General features: G+C 41.1%; 1 protein-coding gene across 2 annotated transcripts in view; it reads right to left on the reverse strand.

The window, feature by feature from the left end:
• LOC115205882 (D(2)-like dopamine receptor) overlaps positions 1-16,963 on the reverse strand; it is a 48,748-nt gene extending 31,785 nt beyond the window's left edge. Inside the window, exon 1 of one of the 2 annotated variants that reach the window (XM_029772285.1) lies at positions 16,592-16,963. The gene's annotated coding sequence lies outside the window, so the exon portion shown is untranslated. Of the gene's footprint in view, positions 1-16,554 lie in introns of both variants that reach the window. The other variant, XM_029772284.1, reaches the window with a different exon arrangement.
• Between the last annotated feature and the right edge of the window lie 279 nt (positions 16,964-17,242).

The following is a 17,242-nucleotide window of genomic DNA, read 5'->3' on the forward strand; positions in this document are numbered from 1 at the left end:
GTGGCTGGTCTGCTCCAGGAGGCTGAGGTACGGGAGGTTCCTCCGCCCCCTCTGGACATCGAGGGGGCCCCGGCGTACTCCGTTCATTCCATACTGGATTTGAGACGTTGGGCGAGGGGCCTTCAGTACCTTGTGGACTGGGAGGGGTACGGTCCGGAGGAGAGATGCTGGGTTCCGGTGGAGGACGTGTTAGATCCTTCTCTGCTGCAAGAGTTCCACCGTCTCCATCCGGATCGCCCTGCGCCTCCTCCTCCGGGTCGTCCCCGAGGCCGGTGTCGACGCACTGCTGGAGCCGCGCGTCGGGAGGGTACTGTTACGACTTCTGCCGAAGTCGATGCCTCTCCTTGTTCGGGAGGTGTTCGGCGGTCGACGTCACCGGCCTTCTAGCCATCGCCGATCCATTTTTTATTTCCATTTGTTTTGTCAAATTTTTCCACACACCTGGTTCTCATTGTCCTTCATTATGTGTTGTGTATTTAACCCTCTGTTTCCCCCCATGTCTTTGTGTGGTATTGTTTATCTGTGTTGATGTATGCGCACGTTAGTCTGGTTGTGCTGGGTTATGTATACCCATTTTGTATTTCATTTTCATTGTGCCGTGTGCTTTTGGTTCGCCTGAATAAAAGGCTTCGTGTGCTACCAAATACCTGCTCTCCTGCACCTGACTCCCTTGCAGCCACTTATGCATACCTGACAGATTTCTGGTCCCAGTCCGCCCTTGTCCTAGATAGTCATTATACTGTATACCCATTTTACCTCTGTCTGGCTACCTACTGACATGCTTTCGGTAGGTAGTCATCATTTAGCCATTTACTAAGCAGGGTCATTGTACCACTACTGTACAGAGAAGAAAAAGCCCTCCCTGGCCTGCATACAGTAGCAATTACCATCTCTTCCCTTTATCTTCTTCTTTATCTTCTTAGTGCAATTATTTCCTTCAAATGGTTACATCATTAAGAATAATTACCACCCTTGCCCTCTAAATGTGCATCTATTCCGGTTTGGAACTTTTCCCAGATAAAAAAAATTGTAAACAAGAGAAAATTGGAAAAAGTGAGAATTGATTGCATTAATAAAATAACAGAAGCTGTTCCAGAATCAAAATGAATTCACTGTATCATCTTCTAAAATATTGGGGCCTCGATCTGAACAAAGACAGGGGAGTGTTTCCACAGTAATAATAATTTAACATTTCTCAGGCTCCAACTAAAAGTACAACCTGCAACTGCAATGAGGCTCTTTCAAGGTCCAAAAGAATATGGCTCTGATTCGTATCAACTTGATTCGTATCCAAGAGGTATTCCTGTGTTGGGTTAGTGAATCAAATACAGCTGATCAGAAATGGGTGAGTAACTCTTTAAGCCTTCGAGGGGATGTTTGAACACGAGTAGCACTTCATCACTCTATAAATGTTTACGGAGGAGATTTGCAGGTCACATATTTCACAACAACACGGGAAATTGTTTGTTTACACTTTGATGAATGCTGCAAACACTGATGAAGAAAAATGCTCAGATGTTTACGATTTACACTCCTTACGATTGATACAAAATGTGTTCGGTGAAGGCTTATTCATTCCAATACACTGAGAGCTAAGATTTAATTGTGGCCAAATCGTGAGAGAACAACATAGTATCCGACTAATGAAATATTTACGAACCTCCTGATGGGTTCAAGAAGACAACAATCAAAGTTCACACCAGCTGAACTGACTCATAGATTCCATAAACTGCAATGTAAGCATTAGAAACCAATAGCCTTTTAATAAACACTTAACTTTAGACATGCAATCAGAATATAACAGAAACCAGGTACTAGTTCTACTGATTTTAGCTACTAGCTACTCAAATAAAGTAATCTGGGAAGCTGTGGAGCATCTGCCTGTCGGAGGAATCAGAGAAGGGGGACGTTAACAAGCCTCATTAGGTTGTGGGGAATCTCTTTCCTAACACCTAGCCACATCTCTGGTGCACTTCTCTGCCTACTTTCCTACTCAGCTGTCTGCATAGGAGGCCCAGGTGAAGCTCATGCTTGTAGGTAAAGCCCTACCTGAAGCAGCTAGCAACAGAGAATGACATAAAAATCCATTTAATTCTGCCATGAACTTGTTTGCGATGTTTGCGAATAACGTAGGTAGTTTTTTGTAACTAAAGAATTCAATTTGTGTATGTAGTCACAATTTGTGTATGTAGTCATCTCAGTTGTGTCCCTTTGCCATGTGTTTTTTCTATTGTCCCCGATGCAAATTCAATAAATACCCAACATTCTATGGTAAAATCATTGCATCTTGTGACTTTGACATCAAATCTCACTCAACGGTCTTGCAATATTTGATGAAAACACTTACAATTGTGCTTGATGCCACAGTGTTCCCTAGTTTGTGTAGGAAAAACATTCCCTATTCTCTCAACCCTTGCTCTCTTTATGTGAAACATGTACGCATGCATGTAACCAATAGGGCCTGACCTATAGCCTATCATAATCACATCAATAAAACACAGAAACACGTAACAGCAAAATGGATGCAGAGGACATGAAAAAGGAACTCGAAACTGGTTTACTGGTTGCTCAGGAGGGAAAGGGGAAGTCCGATCTGTGGAAGACATTTGACTTAGTTGTGGAAACTATTGGAGATCCAGAGAAAGGAGGGTATAGGGAGCAAGAGTTGAGTGAGTATTATGTGTGCCAAACAGTTGCTGTTAGGTTACAATATTATTACTTTTTCTGACCATTTGGAACAGTGTAAACAACACCAAATAAGTGTACCAGAGAGTCTGTTCTAACAGGAAATAAATTATATATAAAGCCTTTATGTAACGCCCTGGCCATAGAGAGGGGTTTTTGTTCTTTATTTTGGCTAGGCCAGGGTGTTACATTGGGTGGGTGTTCTATGTTCATTTTTCTATGTTTTGTATTTCTTTGTTTTGGTCCGTGTGTGGCTCCCAATCAGGCACAGCTGAAGTTCGTTGTTGCTGATTGGGAGTCACACATAAGCAGCCTATTTTTCCTTTGAGTTTTGTGGGTGATTGTTTCTGTTTCGTGTTTTCACCTGACAGTACTGTGTGGCTGTCGGTTTTCTTGTTTTTGTATAGTGTTCACGTTGTTTAATAAATTCCTGAAGATGAACACTAACTCCGCTGCATCTTGGTTTTCTTGCGACGACAGCCCTTACACTTTATTACATCACACATTCATGAATTGCTGTTTATTTCATGTTCAGGTTAATTATACAAAGCTCCCCTTGTAATTTAATTTTAAAACTAAAATGCTTGATTGCATTTCAAAGCATGAATGTCTCGTATGTTGTGTGATGGCATGAACAAATGAATGATTGATTGAATAAATGATACAGTAGCCTATATATTGAAATATAGGCCTAAGTAAGTTATGGCATTAAGACTAAACAGGACACAAGATCTGTTTTATTTATGTTGATATATATATATATATATATATATATATATATATATATATATATATATATATATATATATATATATATATATATATATGATTGATTTATAAAGCCAGGCACATTTAAAAGTTAGGCTATTGATTATAGACCTCCTCAATTTTGAGACAGGCTAAAGCAAGGGCCGTTTCCTTGTCTCTGCTGCTGCTGCTTCCGCCACATTGTTTTCATCCCAATATGTTGGTTAACTTTGCTATTATGCACATAGCAACATAGGGAAATAAGCACATTTTACTGCACACTGAAGATTGTCCGCGGTTCTGAAACAGCGACCATATCCAACGCGGGAGAAACCATTTTTGTCCTTAAATAACATTAGATTTATTAGTGTTGCACCATTATTTTTACATAATATAAGCATACACAGTTTCGGTATCAGGTCTTAGAGTGATGGACTGTGCCATCCCCGTGGCCTCCACAATGGATTAGTCCACTGAGACAGACGCGAATCAGATGGGTGTCTTGTGCACCATGAAAAAAATAATTGTGACTGCTCGACTAAAAGAAATCTCAGTCGACCAACAGCCTATCGACCAAACAATCGACCAGTCAACTAAATGGAGTCAGCCCTACCCTGTATATAGTATGCTTACTTACTTATTGTGTTCTTCATATTTCTTATTATTTCTCATGTTTTTTTTCCTAGTATTACATTGTTATTGATTATTGCGTTGTTGGGTTTTGAGTTTGTAAGAAAGGCATTTCACTGTACTTGTACATGTGACATTAAAACTTGAAAATGTAAACTTGAAAATCGAACTGTGTGTAGGACGGTTCAATCAGAGAGATCAAGGACTAAATTATGAAAGGGGAGCCTATGGAGAGTATGAATCCCACACAGAAGCAAGTACAGAGATATTATTCATTTAACAACACTAAAAGCTTTTAATGAATGCCTGTGATGTTGAGGTTAAGGGCCAAGGTCTAAATGTATACATGCTATTTCCAGATGTAAATCATTAATAAGAACATATTTGATTGGACCATTACTGTATGTATGAACGCCCAAAGGAACGGTCATACAGTAACGTTTTGTACCAGTTGGAGAAACATGTCTAAACTGCAGTTAAAAAGCTATTTAAACTATACACACACTAAGCCACACTGTGTAGTCTAACATTTAGATCTTCTTGAAACGTTTCTCAATTAACATCACAAAAGAGAGGTTCTGCACTTCAAAGCTGGGTAAATGTTGTTCTCTACACACCTCGGGGTCTGTCAATGTCACCAACCATCTGTTTTTTTTATTTCACCTTTATTTAACCAGGTAGGCTAGTTTAGAACAAGTTCTCATTTGCAACTGTGACCTGGCCAAGATAAAGCATAGCAATTCGACACATACAACAACAGAGTTACACATGGAATAAACAAAACATACAGTCAATAATACCGTAGAACAAAAGAAAACAAAAAGTAAATATATATACAGTGGGGGAAAACGGTATTTGATCCCCTGCTGATTTTGTACGTTTGCCCACTGACAAAGAAAGGATCAGTCTAACTAATGGTAGGTTTATTTGAACAGTGAGAGACAGAATAACAACAAAAATATCCAGAAAAAAACGCATGTCAAAAATGTTATAAATTGATTTGCATTTTAATGAGGGAAATAAGTATTTGACCCCCTCTCAATCAGAAAGATTTCTGGCTCCCAGGTGTCTTTTATACAGGTAACGAGCTGAGATTAGGAGCACACTCTTAAAGGGAGTGCTCCTAACCACAGCTTGTTACCTGTAAAAAAGACACCTGTCCACAGAAGCAATCAATCAATCAGATTTCAAACTCTCCACCATGGCCAAGACCAAAGAGCTCTCCAAGGATGTCAGGGACAAGATTGTAGACCTACACAAAGCTGGAATGGGCTACAAGACCATCGCCAAGCAGCTTGGTGAGAAGGTGACAACATTTGGTGCAATTATTCGCAAATGGAAGAAACACAAAATAACTGTCAATATCCCTTGGCCTGGGGCTTCATGCAAGATCTCACCTCGTGGAGTTGCAATGATCATGAGAACGGTGAGGAATCAGCCCAGAACTACACGGGAGGATCTTGTCAATGATCTCAAGGCAGCTGGGACCATAGTCACCAAGAAAACAATTGGTAACACACTACGCCGTGAAGGACTGAAATCCTGCAGAGCCTGCAAGCTCCCCCTGCTCAAGAAAACATATACATGCCCGTCTAAAGTTTGCCAATGAACATCTGAATGACTCAGAGGACAACTGGTGAAAGTGTTGTGGTCAGATGAGACCAAAATGGAGCTCTTTGACATCAACTCAACTCGCCGTGTTTGGAGGAGGAATGCTGCCTATGACCCCAAGAACACCATCCCCACCGTCAAACATGGAGGTGGAAACATTATGCTTTGGGGGTGTTTTTCTGCTAAGGGGACAGGACAACTTCACCGCATCAAAGGGACGACGGACGGGGCCATGTACCGTCAAATCTTGGGTGAGAACCTCCTTCCCTCAGCCAGGGCATAAAAAATGGGTCACGGATTGGTATTCCAGCATGATAATGACCCAAAACACACGGCCAAGGCAACAAAGGAGTGGCTCAAGAAGAAGCACATTATGTTCCAGGAGTGGCCTAGCCAGTCTTCAGACCTTAATCCCATAGAAAATCTGTGGAGGGAGCTGAAGGTTCGAGTTGCCAAACGTCAGCCTCGAAACCTTAATGACTTAGAGAAGATCTGCAAAGAGGAGTGGGACAAAATTCCTCCTGAGATGTGTGCAAACCTGGTGGCCAACTACAAGAAACGTCTGACCTCTGTGATTGCCAGCAAGAGTTTTGCCACCAAGTACTTAGTCATGTTTTGCAGAGGGGTCAAATACTTATTTCCCTCATTAAAATACAAATCATTTTATAACTTTTTTGACATTTCTGGATATTTTTGTTGTTATTTTGTCTCTCACTGTTCAAATAAACCTACTATTAAATTTATAGACTGATCATTTCTTTGTCAGTGGGCAAACGTACAAAATCAGCAGGGGATCAAATACTTTTTCCCCCCACTGTACAGTGAGTGCAAATAAGGTAAGATAAGGGAGTTAAGCCAATAAATAGGCCATGGTGGCGAAGTAATTACAATATAGCACCAAGGCTTAATCTAAAGCTAGTCATTCTGACTAAATGTCTAAGGGGACCAGTCCAGATCTAGTGCCACATTCACAGTTAATGGTCCTTTGACTGAACATGTTGCCACATTGAGATAGTTGTTGAGAGATTTCATGTCACTCAAGCACTTTTCTTCGCTCTTTTTTTGTGCACAATAATCAGTCATTTGGACAATCGTTGTCTCAAACTTGTAGGGAGCTTAACATGCATATTTTTGTACATCACCTGTGCAGTGGTGTGTATTCATGGCTGCCAAGAGAAGCCAGGCTTCCCCAAAATATTTACAAATCGTTTCTGTGTTTCATGAATTTCCTTCAATTTGCAAGAAGCGGAATGTATCTCACCGGAGAAAGCATCCGAGCGAACAAAACAGTACCCTCTGTCTCAGTATGTGTAGCCTATCCATCTGATGCTGTCTGGTCAAAAATAATATGACATTGTTGCCATTCATAGCATTGAATGCACGGCAAGCCAGCGAGCATTTGGCCTCCTTAGATAAAACATTCATAAAATAATAGCCAATCAGAGTTGAGCTAATCTGAGCGAGCTCATCTTTGAATGTACATCGCGCACCAAAAAAAAGTGTCAAGGGAAGCCAGTTTGGATTTGGCTGCGTACCAATCACATCACACCAGAAGCTAAATGTCATTGACAGAAAACACTTGCATCACGTTGTGTCGTAGTCATCCGGTGGCTAGCTAGCTAGCTAAAATTGTCTCTTTGCTATGGAGATAAGGATTTGGATGGATGGATATAAGGATTTGGACTTATGGTTTTACTTAATTCTCCATACTGTCCAATGATTATAACGCAGATTCTGATCCAACCATAAATTCATACATTGTTCCCCTGGCCTGAGAGGATGGAAGTTCAATATGTAGCTAGATGTAGTAGGCTAATGTTAACTAGCTGGCCTGACGCATAATTGCGAAGGAATGAACATTAGGCTGATCGAGCAAGCATTTTAGCCAGGTAGCCTAAGACAACAAAAACTAAAAGTGTGTACTGTATGAGAGAGTCATAGACCATTTAGGCAACATGAAAGAGGAGGATGGCATTGGCGTTTCTCTAAAAGTAGGGTGAGTCGACATGTTTTTTTCTACTTGCATGCACATGCAAAACACACACACACACGCGCAAACACACACACAAAATCAGTACCATGGACAGCCATATCCGATTTAGCTTACATTGATTGGACTAAATAGTTTTTGGTATGTTTTAGTTGTCACTCTACTAGACTAAGCATCTATTAGACTTGTTTACGTGCTGCTGTGTGTTTTTTTGCTAACCTTACTTGGCTAGCTACCAACTTTACGGTTTTTGCTTTTTAATTACCGTTTTATACATTTTATTTTTCCCCCCCTCGCTCGACTGTTTTCATTCAACTTTTTCACCCCAGACGCTTTATCTGGATGTGGTTCGTCAGGACCTCCACCAGCCGAAGCTAAGTAGTATCATTAACATTATGCCTTTCAATTGCAGTCGCTGTACTCATAATATACAGGAGAACGATCTGAGTTTGGGAAACCCTGATCTATAGGGTAATTAGTTATAGGGTAATTAATTAGTTAGTGCTTAAAAAGCCCAGCTTCAGACGCAATCATTAGGCAAGGGTAATTTAAGTGTAGGAAAGGATGAAACGGCGTCTGTGCCACCAATAAGTACAGATAGTAGTATAAATCACCTCGCACAGTCCCCACAGCCAGACAATTTTCTCATGGCTTCTGGAGGGAAATGCTGTAGGAATGCTCAACTGGTGTCGCTCATTCAGCCGACATAAACTTTCAACCGGTTCTCCCCATTAAGCAATGAGTCGGAGTCAGAGGGCGAGCCTTCTCTGGTCTCTCCTCCTCCTGTTACGTGATCTGAGACGCCGAAGCCTCCCACCATTAGCTCTGACAAATTGAAAACCCTAGTCATTGGCGACTCCATTACCTGCAGTATTAGACTTAAAACGAATCATCCAGCGATCACACACTGTTTATCCGGGGGGCAGGACTACCGACGTTAAGGCTAATCTGATGATTGTGCTGGCTAAGGCTAAAACTGGTGAGTGTAGAGAGTATAGGGATATGTTATCCACGTCGGCACCAACGATGTTAGGATAAAACAGTCAGAGGTCACCAAGCGCAACATAGCTTCAGCGTGTAAATCAGCTAGAAAGATTGAGTAAATGTCTCTGGCCCCCTCCCAGTTAGGGGGAGTGATGAGCTCTACAGCAGTCTCACAACTCAATTGCTGGTTGAAAACTTTTCTGCCCCTCCCAAAAGATAGAATTTGTAGATAATTGGCCCTCTTTCTGGGCTCACCCACAAACAGGACCAAGCCTGGCCTGTTGAGGTGACAGACTCCATCCTAGCTGGAGGGGTGCTCTCATCTACGAACATAGACAGGGCTCTAACTACCCTAGCTCCAAAATGAGATAGCCAGCCTGCCAGTTTAGTGGAGTCTGCCACTAGCACAGTCAGTGTAGTCAGCTCAGCTATCCCCATTGAGACTGTGTCTGTGCCTTGATCTAGGTTGGGCAAAACAAAACATGGCGGTGTTCGCCTTAGCAATCTCACTGGACTAAAGACCTCCTCCATTCCTGTCATTATTGAAAGAGATTGTGATATCTCACATCTCAAAATAGGGCTACTTAATGTTAGATCCCTCACTTCCACTTCACCATGACTGACCCAACGCCAAAGCGGTCATGCTGGAGGATGTTGCAGGCAGCAGAACGTTCTCCACAGCGTCTCCAGACTCTGTCACGTCTGTCACATGTGCTCAGTGTGAACCTGCTTTCATCTGTGAAGAGCACAGGGCGCCAGTGACAAATTTGCCAATCTTGGTGTTCTCTGGCAAATGCCAAACGTCCTGCACGGTGTTGGGCTGTAAGCACAACCCCCACCTGTGGACGTCGGGCCCTCATACCACCCTCATGGAGTCTGTTTCTGACCGTTTGAGCAGACACATGCACATTTGTGGCCTGCTGGAGGTCATTTTGCAGGGCTCTGGCAGTGCTCCTCCTGCTCCTCCTTGCACAAAGGCGGAGGTAGCGGTCCTGCTGCTGGGTTGTTGCCCTCCTACGGCCTCCTCCACGTCTCCTGATGTACTGGCCTGTCTCCTGGTAGCGCCTCCATGCTCTGGACACTACGCTGACAGACACAGCAAACCTTCCTGCCACAGCTCGCATTGATGTGCCATCCTGGATGAGCTGCACTACCTGAGCCACTTGTGTGGGTTGTAGACTCCGTCTCATGCTACCACTAGAGTGAAAGCACCGCCAGCATTCAAAAGTGACCAAAACATCAGCCAGGAAGCATAGGAACTGAGAAGTGGTCTGTGGTCACCACCTGCAGAACCACTACTTTATTGGGGGTGTATTGCTAATTGCCTATAATTTCCATCTGTTGTCTATTCCATTTGCACAACAGCATGTGAAATGTATTGTCAATCAGTGTTGCTTCCTAAGTGGACAGTTTGATTTCACAGAAGTGTGATTGACTTGGAGTTACATTGTGTTGTTTAAGTGTTCCCTTTATCTTTTTGAGCAGTATATATATATATATATATATATATATATATATATATATATATATATATATATATATATATATATATCCACTTGGTGAGATGTCATTTGGAAACATAATGTTAACTTTTACTGCTATTCGGGCAACACACAGCTGTACATTTCGATGAAACATGGTGAAGCCCCAAAATTGCCCTACCTGGAAGCCTGTGTTTCAGGAGAATGGTGGTAAATGTTCTACTTTTAAACTCAGACAAAACAGAGATGCTAGTTCTAGGTCCCAAGAAACAAAGAGATCTTCTGTTGAATCTGACAATTAATCTTGATGGTTATCTTTTTAGTGACAGGGGGCAGTATTCGGAAAATCGGATGAATGACGTGCCCAAATTAAACTGCCTACTACTCGGGCTCAGAATGTAGGATATGCATATTAGTAGTCGATTTGGATAGGAAACACTCTGAAGTTTCTAAAAAACTGTTTGAATGATGTCTGTGAGTATAACAGAACCCATATGGCAGGCAAAAACCTGAGAAGAAATCCAACCAGGAAGTGAGTTGTAGTTCTATCTAATCCCTTTTCAAACTACAGTGTCTGTGGGGTCATTTTGCACTTCCTAAGGCTTCCATTGGCTGTCAACAGCCTTTAGAAACTTGTTTCATCCTTCTCCTGTTACTGGGCAGAGAATAGGAGCTCAGTCAATCAGTGGACTGCCTGGGACCAGTGAGTTGTTTACTGCGTGGGCACGTTGGCGCGCCTCTCCTTTTTCCTCTGTAATGAATACGCTATTGTCCAGTTGGAATATTATTGACGTTATATGTTAAAAAAGACCCTAAGGATTGATTGTAAACATCGTTAGACATGTTTCTATGAACGGTAATGGAACTATTTGACTTTGTCTCTGGTTCTGCGCTCTCGCGTTATGCCTTTGGATAGTGATCTGAACGCACGAACAAAACTGAGGTATTTGGACATAAATATGGAGTATTTTGAACAAAAAGAACATTTCTTGTGGAAGTGGGAGTCCTGGAAGTGCATTCCGATGAAGATCAGCAAAGGTAAGGGAAGATTTATAATACTAATTCTGAGTTTAGTTGACTCCAGAACTTGGCGGGTAACTGTATAGCTTGCTTTGATGGTTGAGCTCTGTACTCAGAATATTGAAAAATGTGCTTTCGCCGAAAAGCTATTTTAAAATCTGACACAGCGGTTGCATTAAGGAGTAGGATATCTATAATTCTTTCAATAACTGTTGTAAAGTGTAGGATATCTATAATTCTTTCAATAACTGTTGTAAAGTTTATCAACGTTTATGATGAGTATTTTTGTAAATTGATGTGCTCATTCACCGAAAGTTTTGGTGGGAATACATTTTCTGAACATCATGCACCAATGTAAAATGGGGTTTATGGATATAAATATGAACTTTATCGAACAAAACATACATGTATTTTGTAATATTGAGTCCTGGGAGTGTCATCTGATGAAGATCAAAGGTTAGTGCTTAATTTTAGCTGTATTTCTGGTTTTTGTGACACCTGTCCTTGCTTGGAAAATGGCTGTGTGGCTTTTATTTTTTAGGCACTGTCCTAACATAATCTAATGTTTTTCTTTCGCCGTAAAGCCTATTTGAAATCGGACAATGTGGTTGGGTTAAGGAGAAGTGTATCTTTAAAATGGTGTAAAATAGTTGTATGTTTGAGAAATTAGAATGATGAGATTTTTGTTGTTTTGAATTTGCCGCCCTGCTATTTCACTGGTTGTACCGTGGGTGGGACGCTAGCGTCCCAAATAGCCCATACTAGTTATACAGTCGTCTCATATAAAACTGTGAAGAACCTCAGCGTTACTCTGGACCCTGATCTCTCTTTTGAAGAACATATCAAGACTGTTTCAAGGACAGCTTTTTTTTAATCTATGTAACATTGCAAAAATCAGATAGTTTGTCCAAAAATGATACAGCAAAATGAATCCATGCTTTTGTCACTTCTAAGGTTAGACTACTGCAATGCTATACTTTCCGGCTAGCTGGAAAAAGCACTAAATAAACTTCAGTTAGTGCTAAAAACATGGCTGCTAGAATCTTGACTAGAACCAAAAGATTTTATCATATTACTCCAGTGCTAGCCTCTCTACACTGGCTTCCTATTAAGGCAAGGGTTGATTTCAAGGTTTCAGTCTGTTATATCTGGAGTATTTCTCCTGTCTTATCCAGTGTCCTGTGTGAATTTAAGTATCTCTCTCTCAGCCCTCGGACCATGCCTCATAACTACCTGGCCTGATGACTCCTTCCTGTCCCCAGTCCACCTGGTCGTGCTGCTGCTCCAGTTTCAATTGTTCTGTCTGCGGCTATGGAACCCTGACCTGTTCACCGGACGTGCTTCCTTGTCCAAGACCCGCACTTCTCAACTCTCTAGAGACAGCAGGAGCAGTAGAGATACTCTGAATGATTGGCTTTGAAAAGCCAACTGACATTTACTCCTAAGGTGCTGACTAGTTGCACCGTCTACAACCACTGTGATTTATTATTTTGCCCTGCTGGTCATCTATGAACATTTGAACATCTTGGCCATGTTCTGTTATAATCTCCACCCGGCACAGCCAGAAGAGGACTGGTCACCCCTCATAGCCTGGTTCATCTCTAGGTTCCGGCCTTTCTAGGGAGTTTTTCCAAGACACCGTGTTTCTACACCTGCACACTTTGTGACATAGGCTGATTTAAGAAGGGCTTTCTAAACACATTTGATTGATGATTAATTGATGATGTTGAAATGGTGCTTCAATAGTGTATTATTTGTGATTTGCGTTAACTCTGTGGTTTTAAATCAATAGTTGTTTAGTAGTCCAAAATGTCAGAAACATGAACTTGCTTGACCATACTGTAGGTCATGTAACTGTTTGTTACATGCAATATATTTTCTGGAGGCCTTAGGCCTATATATCACAGTGTCAAGGCATATGAACTAAACAGGCAAACAACGCAATTATCACAACATATAGGTTGTAATACAGATTTTTTTCCTGGCTTGGCTTCACCGGTGATTTTACCCACGCACCGCTACTGTACCTGTGATACTTTATCATGTCATGCAGAAGTAACCATAGAGGACACCCATATGAATGTGTGTGTGTATGCCCGTGTGTATTGTTGTGTGCATGCGTGTGCATGTGTTCCTATGTCTGTGGAGAGAGCTTTGACAATTTAGCCTGACTGTGACTAAAGGAGTTAAACGTCTCCCAGGGGAGCATTGTCTCTTTATAATCCTGCAGTGGATGAGAGAGAGATAGAGGGGGAGAAAGGATCTCTGCTTCTAAGCACCCAAAATAACCAAGACTGCTTACTTATGATAAGGCGAGGATTTCACAGTGGACCATTTGTTTAGATAAGGTTTGTCAGGAAACATTTCAATCAAGTGTGACGCCAGATGTATGACATTTTGATCAGCTTAGGATAAGAGTTCAAAGGGACTAAGTGCCAACTAAAGGTTTATACAGTCCCTCCCCTCTGACCTTCTCCTCCAATGGGTTTTGAGGAGAAATGAGAGAGGATGTGAGGAGTATGGAATTGAAATCTTCCCTATGTTATTATGTAAAAATGTATTCCTCTGTGTTTCAGTAAGAAGAGGTGTTATCCAGACAGTATACAGTAGATGGTATTTTGGATGCAACAAATACTAGGGATACTGTACATCAGACCTGGGTTCAAATAGTAATCATTTTCTATAAAATAATTGAGCTGTGCTTGATTGAGCTTGCACGGCACAATGCAACCAATGGAATAACTCTTAGAAGTGTATACCCGCCCAACTGGCAGACAATCAAACACTCAGTATTTGAATTTGTAAGAAAACAAATGCTATTTGAACCCAGGTTTGCCTGAACATATCACACATGCCGTAAAATACCATTTAAAATGCATAACATTCTCATTCCTGGTCAGACACTTTACACCCTCTTCATTATGTTGACCCCTATAGACCCTTAATGACCAGACAGATGCACTGTGTCAGTGTGTGACTGTAACCTGCACCATCATAAGCAGACCATATCTTTTATTCATTTTTGGACTTAACTGCCTCCTCCATCTCCTCTCATTTCAGTGAGCATTGCTCACAAGAGATGTCCGGCAGTTGACACACTCAGAAAAAGGTACTCAAAGTAGGAATATCAGTTCAGTTGTTGACAAATTCCAATAGACCAATACAATTAAATGATTGATATGTGAAAAACCCCAATGTCAGATAACGCCTACCCACACCAGAAAACTGTCTTTAATGTGTTATTATTTTAAGGTTGTGTTATTGAAACTGAAGGTACGGAAACATAAGCCATGATGTATTGGCAGACTACAGTGCTAGTGTGGTGGTGTCTGAACTATTCAAACGGAGGTCTTCATAAATCATGGGAGACAGCTAGCTATCTGCAAGGGGGAAATCTGCTGAAGCCTACAGTCTACCTCCAAACTAACCAAACATGACTCAAGCATGTAAACAAAGCTAGATTGTTCTACTTGTTTGAATCCTTCTCGTTTAGAAACTAGGGTAGGCAACGTGCACCCTCCTGGGTTTTGCCCAGTGGATTCAAATAACCAACTCATCGTCAAGCTTTGATTATGCGAATCAGCTGTTTAGGGCAAAAAACAAAATGTGCACCCAGGGTGGGGGCCCGAGGACTGAGTTTGGGAAACCCTGATCTATAGGGTAATTGCAGCAGCTTAAGACTGAGATACAGTACAGAGTAACCAGAGAGCTGAGGGGATCGCATTGAGATGGTATGGAGCTATCGGGTTCCGACCTGCCAGTAAGCAAGACAATGGACAGCACAAACAGAAATAATCATTAAAGTAGCATAACACAGCTTGATCAGACCCAAAATCCCTGCAATTCAGTTGTAATAACAGTTGTTATTTTCTGTGGCTTAAATAATTATAGCACAAGTGTGTCCATTTGTACATTTATTCCTGTCTCTCCGCAGTTTGCATTTAAAGATGTTTCTCTGCAGTTGGAGAGTATTGAGTCATTTTAATTTGTCATCATTCAGGCTAATTGGTATTTCTCAGTAATTGTGTAATTGTTTTAAATATGTTCCAAAAGCCTGCTGCATTTTTTTGCTAAAACAGTGTTTGGCCCCTCACAAGTAAATTATTATATGAGCAATGATGAAAATAGCAATTATCCTCATCTTTTGTCATGAGTACACAGACTGTCGGCTGCGGATTCCATCTTATCATTGCTCATATAATCATTTACTTGTGAGGGATCAAACGTTGTTTTAGCTAAATCAGATTTTTTTTTTTTAAACAGATTTTTTTTTTAAATACACCTTAAGGAACAGCAGGGACTGTGAAGAGACACACACACACTCACAGGCACAGACATGCACACACACGATAAAATACACACATAGGGATGGATTTTGTGTTGTAGATGTGTGGTGGTAGTAGAGTAGTGGCCTGAGGGCATACACTTAATGTGTTGTGAAGTGTATGTTGTTGTATAATTGCCTTAATTTTTGCCTGACCCCATAAAGAGTAGCTGCTGCCTTGGTAGCAACTAATGGGGATCCATAATAAATACAACAATAAAGTGGAGTATAGTCAAAACACAACCCCTTACATGTATAACCCTCGTTGATTTAGGTATAGCCTACTCTATGTACCAGTAGTTTATATTCTAAGACAACACATTTAAGACATTAAAGACGGTGTTGCTATTCTCGGAGTTTGTTGATAGGAACCAGAAGCTGCATGAGAAAAACAGGCAGTTCACAAAAACACAAAACACACCATCACTGGGACACAGCAGACCATAAACATTCAATAAGTCTTTAAATTACTTACTAGTGGTGAGTGTCTACATAATCACGTTTGCTTTGCCCTATCATCAAGGCCTTTGAAGAAGACCAATATGCAGCCTTTTCATGTTCCATCATTGACTTATTACACAGAAATGATCCTTAAATCCACAAAAATTCACTTTGATGCCGAGAGCATGCTTGCAAACAAACACACACAAACTTAAGCAAGCAGATAAATACATATTTATGCGCACACAGACACGCACGCAAAAACACACATTAACGCACGCAGGCACTCACGCACGCAAATGTCATAGCCTAGAGCAGATCGTTTAGTTTATCATGAAATGATCATTGCCCTACAGCATATGCTCGAATTTAATACAATTACTCAGTACCTCGTCAATTACTCAAATTCAGCCGTGCGCAAATTGTTACCAAATGAAAACTTAAAAGGGAGAAGCATTAATTACATGAAGAAAAAAAAACGATATTATGATCTTGAAATATCACTTTAAGCAACTGGATCTAGTCTACACTTTCCTTTATAGTGCAGGTATCGGGTAGTCTATCATAAATGTGGACACTGTCAATTTCACCTCTAGAGCGTTAGACCTGTGTTAAGATGTCAGAGCAAGATATGCTCTTACCTTCACGCCATAAGTTTGATTGAATCACTGATCTTACAGGGATCCGTCTTTTAAATCCAAAGATATCCAAATTCACCGCGTTTGAAGTCCTCTGTTTGTCTTGAACATTTTGCTCAAAGTTCTCAAATTGTTCATCGAGTCTGGTTGTTCAGAAGCAAAGGATAAGTTGCTCCACCAAAGGCACTGCCATATGGTCTGATGGACGCTCTTCACAAAAACATTGTTTTACAATATCCTACTCAAGTTCATATTATTTTTGGTTTGTTGAAAACCTTAGGTAATATTCAGGCTGGCATCATACGGCGCCGTTGATAGAGTGTGTGAGAGCAGCGGAATATCCGTCTCCTCCCTGCACCGTTTACGCACTATGCACGAGGTAACCTTCAACGCTGACGGTGGAACAGTCGCTCCAACTATAACGAGCAGAACAGACTGTAAAATTAAGGCGGGGCTAGTTCTTAAACCTTTGAAAAAAAAGCATAACCGCATTTTTCTCTTTAAAAGACACAGTTATCTTGAGTTGATGTAGTCTGCCGGACATGTCTGTATTATTTCAATATGAATGACAGTGAAATTGTTGGCCCGCCTACTGGTGGGGAAAATTCGATATAAATTATTTTAAGGAGATGCCTCATTAAATATATGTTAAGGAGTCCCAAAAGGCATTATGTTAGACAATGATAGGGAT

This window comes from Salmo trutta, chromosome 13 (assembly GCF_901001165.1).
Source record: "Salmo trutta chromosome 13, fSalTru1.1, whole genome shotgun sequence".
Classification (NCBI taxonomy): domain Eukaryota; kingdom Metazoa; phylum Chordata; class Actinopteri; order Salmoniformes; family Salmonidae; genus Salmo; species Salmo trutta.